Here is a 6,000-nt window from a genome sequence, read left to right as displayed (position 1 = left end):
ACTTACGGTTGTGACAGGCATCTGTAGGCTTGAAGTATTTTCATTTTATCATTAAAGTCCAGGAGCCTCAATATGACCTGGTGAGTGCGGTGCAAAAATGCTGTAGGAGCCTATTGTGAGGGAGCAGGTGCTAGACAAATCCTGCGGGCCCGTTCCACCCGGCAGGGGTGAGAGAGACCAAGGGCTTTAGGCAGATCCCTTTCACAAATCAGGAGAGGTGACCGATTCTTTGACACCAACTATGAGCAGATTGTTGTGCCAAGACCTATTTTCCAGATCTTCAAGCTTATCATTTACACTGGTTAGTTCAGAGTCTGTTGCCCCTAGGTGCCGTTCAGTAAGGGTCTCCCCATCCTCCAGGTGCGACACTCTCTTTTCAATCTCAATTATGTGGCCAGAGTTCTTCTTTAGCTTTATCTGCTGGTTTTGTAATGTAGCTTTAAGTACCTCCTCCACGATGTGCTGAACAGTAGGGGTAATCCGGAGTGCCACCTCAGCAGTTAGAAGCTGGTAATCAGCATGTTCTGGGGAGCTGCGGCCGTGGGCTTATCTGTGCCCTGTGATGAGCAGGCAGACTGGGGTGGCTGGTCTGCCTGCAGGGTGACTTCCGTGTCAGCCTGCTAGGACAGTGACAACAGTGGTGGCAGTGGCTGAGGCCGTGCGCCCAGAGCAGCCGACTGCTGCTATGTTTCCCCCTGCGGCCATATTGGATGAGCTGCATGGCGCCTGTGAAAGAGGTGCGGGGTGGCGTGGAGACAAGCGGGCTGCCACGCTGGACGTACTGATCCATGCCCGGAGCAGTATAGTGGTGCTGGGGACCGTGGAGCAGGTGAGAGGCTGGTACAGGCCAGGAGGGAGCGGGAGCTCACCGCAGGAGCACCCTACATCAGCCGTGCCGGAACCGGAAGTCCCCAGTATATTTTTTAAGACATTTATTTTTGCATACAGGGCATGATGAACCGGAATTACTAAGCAAATATAATACAGCAAATGAACAGCGGTCTGGTCTCCTTTAGCATCCATTGGAGTAATTTACCTTTTTATTACTGCATTGCGTTCTGACTGTTCTTTAATCATCACACTTCCCCATCCATTCTTCTAATGAAAGGCTTTGCACACATTTTAAGAGCCAAGTGCTGTCACCACTTTCCCGGCTGCAATAAATATTGTAAAAATGACACCTATATATATTTAAAATACGAGCGCCTCTCAATTAGAATGTGTTCCTAACGCTTGTCGCCCGTTGGTTGTGCAGCTCCTCGGGGATCTCTTACACATTAGTTCATTGTCATATGTCTAATGAATGTTTTAGTTTCAACATAAATAGACTTCATTTATATTTAAATTACACCCTCCACTGATTGGTATGCGAGGTACCTGTATTTGCATACACCGCTAATGTTTGCTCGCTGCTCAACTAGACCTTTTACTTAGTCATAAAGCAATGTGTTAGATTTTAATTCTTTTCAAATATGCATATTCTACCTGCTGCTACCAACAATGGTAAAATATACAGTTTCAACACAGACAAGAAAATAATAGGCTGAAATATTAGAATGTTATAATAAAATAATAGTTAATAACATTAATGTGAGAACAAAGCAAAAAAATAAAAATACCCATAAATATAACTCCTCCTGACAACCTCTTTGTTCATGTCTATTCAGAGGTTTCTTTGTCGTATCAACGAATAAAAAAAAGAAGGGAGGTAATTAACATGGTCACCCCATAATAAAGTCAAAATGGTGCCCAACCTTCCAGTATGAGTTCTTATAAGGGTGGATTCAAATCACGATTTGCACGTGTGCTCTGAAATGAAACTGCATATGGTTTTAAACCATATGCGGTTTGAATTTAGAGATCCGATTGCATCAGTTTTTGTAATAAAAATGTATACTTTTTTTGGTTAACACTTTAGTGCAATAAAGTTCCAATTGTTTTACTGAAATTCAAAGAAAAATAGGTGTGGTTTCCCATGGACAAGAAAAAAATGTATCCCAAAAACCATATGGCACTGTAGACAGATCCGTTTTTTATTGACTTCAATGTGAAAAAAATGTATATGGTTTGTATATGGTTTTCAAACAGGACACAAATCCATGGTAGACTGCAGTTTTGTGTACGGTAAAAAAAAAAAACACAAAACCAAACACAACCATAAAAACTTACACAACCGGATACATCTTGTTGCGTACGTTTTTGCATGGGAGGTCTATATATACTGTTGTCCTATACAAAACCATATACAGGAACTGTATAGCAAATTCATGATGTGAGTGCACCCTTAGAGCACATGTTCATGGCAATGTATGTGTACAGTCTTGGCCGTAAATGTTGGTACCCCTGAAATTTTTCAAGAAAATGTAGTATTTCTCACAGAAAAATTGCAGGAACACATGTTTTGCTATGCAAATGTTTATTCCCTTTGTGCGTATTGGAGCTAAACCAAAAAAGGGTGGAAAAAAAGCAAATTGGACATAATATCCCACCAAACTCCAAAAATGGGCTGGACAAAATTATTGGCACCCTTTCAAAATTGTGGAAAAAGAAGATTGTTTCAAGCATGTGATGCTCCTTTAACTGTTGTGGGCAATATAAAAATCCCACCTGAAAGCAGATAAAAAGGAGAGAAGTTCAATTAGTCTTTGCATTGTGTGTCTCTGTGTGCCACACTAAGTAAGCATGGACAACAGAAAGAGAAGAGAACTGTCTGAGGACTTGAGAACCAACATTATGGGAAAATATGAACAATCTCAAGGTTACAAGTCGATCATCAGAGATCTAGATTTGCCTTTGTCCACAGTGCGAAACATTATCAAGAAGTTTGCAACCCATGGCACTGTAGCTAATCTGCCTGGGCGTGGATGGAAGAGAAAAATTGATGAAAGGTGTCAACGCAGGATAGTCCGCATGGTGGATAAGCAGCCCCAAACAAGTTCCAACGATATTCAAGCTGTCCTGCAGGCCCAGAGAGCATCAGTGTCAGTGCAAACTATCCACTAAAACGCTATGGCAGGAGACCCAGGAGGACCACACTGCTGACACAGAGACATGAAAAAGCAAGACTACATTTTGCCAAAATGAACTTGAGTAAGCCAAAATCCTTCTGGGAAAACGTCTTGTGGACAGATGAGACCAAGATAGAGCTTTTTGGTAAACCACCTCATTCTACTGTTTACCGAAAACGGAATGAGGATTACAAGGAAAAGAACACAGTACCTACAGTGAAATATGGTGGAGGTTCAATGATGTTTTGGGGTTGTTTTGCTGACTCTGGCACTGGGTGCCTTGAATGTGTACAAGGCATCATGAAATCTGAGGATTACCAACGGATTTTGGGTCGCACTGTATAGCCCAGTATCAGAAAGCTGGGTTTGCGTCCGAGATCTTGGGTCTTCCAGCAGGACAATGACCCCAAACTTACAGTACGTCAAAAAGCACCCAGAAATGGATGGCAACAAAGTGCTGGAGAGTTATGAAATGGCCAGCAATGAGTCCAGATCTTAATCCCATTGATCACCTGTGGAGAGATCTTATAATTGTTGTTGGGAAAAGGCGCCCTTCCAATAAGAGAGACCTGGAGCAGTTTGCAAAGGAAGAGTCGTCCAATATTCTGGCTGAGAGGTGTAAGAAGCTTATTGATGGTTATAGGAAGTGACTGATTTCAGTTATTTTTTCCAAAGGGTGTGCAACCAAATATTATGTTATGGGTGCCAATAATTTTGTCCAACCCATTTTTGAAGTTTTGTGTGACATTATGTCCAGTTTGCTTTTTTACTCCCTTTTTGGTTTAGTTCCAATACACACAAAGGGAATAAACGTGTGTAAAACAAAACATGTGTTACTGCAATCCTTTTCTGTGAGAAATACTTAATTCTTGAAAAATTTCAGGGGTACCAACATTTACGGCCATGACTGTGTATATCCTAAATGACAGCATGTTGTCCAAATGATGGATTGATATGGGCTTTTTGTGCTGCTGTATGGTGCCTCTATAACAATCTCTACAATACAGCATACAATGCTACATACCAGTGTTTTCCCATGGATTCTCATGAACAACAACGACTTCCGCAGGTTTCAGTAATTCATCGGCGCTGAACAGGACTTCAACACGGAAGCCAGCAGCATTGTTTAAAATCTTTTACTAGGTAATCATGCAGCACATTTCACTGGACATGCGCTGATGAATTCCTGAAACCTGCTGAAGTAGTTGTTGTTCATCTCATTACTAGTGTTCGGCGCAAATATTCGCATTTAGAATTTTTATCGCGAATATTGCAAATTCACGAATTCACGAATATTGCGAATATATTCGAAATTACAAATATTCACTTTTTTCCGCATATGCTCATATTCGCATACTGTATGTGAATATTCGCATATTCCTTCTTTTCACTTTTGGACCAATTAGAATGATGCAAATACACCTGTCAGTGGTTATCAACAACATCCATAGCAACCAATAGTAAAGTTGCCCACCCCCTCACTGTTTTCTTCCTCTAATATGCAAATATGCGAATTTTCACATATGCGAATATAACGAATAAACGGAATTCGCGAATATTGGACGAATATTCGTCTATATATTTGCAAAATATCGCAAATTCGAATATGGGCAATGCCGCTCATCACTACTCATTACTCAGGAAGGCTGCAGACGGGCTTAATATTCTTGATAAACGCTCAGCATTCTTGTGTATGCGGGTACATAACCTGCTTCGGTAAGCCGCTGACTTCTCTTCCCCTGCTTTGTCTTATGTGGGAGAACTGCACCATGGAGCGCCTTTGCTTTTTGTTCATGGATCCTTATGGAACACAAACCTGAATGTTCATCAATTGAAATTGTAGGCACACAGAGGTACAGAATGGACCTGGAGCAGACTATATGTGCCCTATTACAATTCAAATATTTGATGCCTCCATCCATTTATTCATCTATATGACCCCAGAACAGGTGCCTAGCGTTATCTGGCAGCTTTAAACACATTTGATCATTACAGGATCCTTCAGAATGTTCCTAATGTGTATGAGGACTTAATGGCTCTTTTGACAGGCTAACATGTGCCCAAAATGAATGCCAATCTAGTAGATCCCCGCTTGTTTAAAGGAGTACTGTAGTGCAGCAAAACCTATTCCCTACTTACCCCAGCTCTCCCTAGGAACGGAGCATGACAACCTCCGCACGAAACGGTGGCCAACACGTCACCTCCATCTATGGCTTTGTGCCATAGATGGAGGTGAGTTTTGATGCCTAACAGTAATCCTTTTAGGAGCATTTTTAAAGGCTCAATCATTATGGAGGCAGGGCTGAACAAATGACTGCTTCACTTTTATTATTGTCAGTCGTATATCCTCCATATACATGTGGGGCTGGGGAGGATCTGAAAGTTTTTTTTTCACTGTTTTCTTTTCACAAGCCAATTTACAGGAATTAATCTTCCAACAATTGTTCATTTAGCCAATAATCGGCTTGTGTAAAATGCAGATAAGTCTGCTAGGAATCTTTGTACAGGTTTTTATTAGGTTATTTTTAGAGTTAAGTTGGCCATACACAGTTTGGTTGACTAACAGGAGTGGACTGGCTATTTCAGTATCAGGGCAGTGCCTGAGGGTTATTGGTCCAATGAGCAACATACAATACAGGACACAATATGCAGACGCGTCGACGTATTGTGTCCTGTTTTGTATGTTGCTCATTGGATAATTTTATAAAACCTTTCCGTTTTTACTGCAACCACAAGCCAGAACTTCTTTTTGTGGACATGGATTTGTTTTCCTTTAAAACTTTCTATTTTTCCCAGTGTCAATACATTCCCCAATTATTAACGATTTTAAAGGGGTTATCCAGGAAAAAAACTTTTTTATATATATCAACTGGCTCCAGAAAGTAAAACAGATATGTAAATTACTTCTATTAAAAAATCTTAATCCTTTCAGTACTTATGAGCTGCTGAAGTTGAGTTGTTCTTTTCTGTCTAAGTGCTCTCTGATGACACG

The sequence above is a fragment of the Hyla sarda genome, chromosome 11 (assembly GCF_029499605.1).
Source record: "Hyla sarda isolate aHylSar1 chromosome 11, aHylSar1.hap1, whole genome shotgun sequence".
Taxonomy (NCBI): domain Eukaryota; kingdom Metazoa; phylum Chordata; class Amphibia; order Anura; family Hylidae; genus Hyla; species Hyla sarda.
This window is presented reverse-complemented; position numbering follows the sequence as displayed.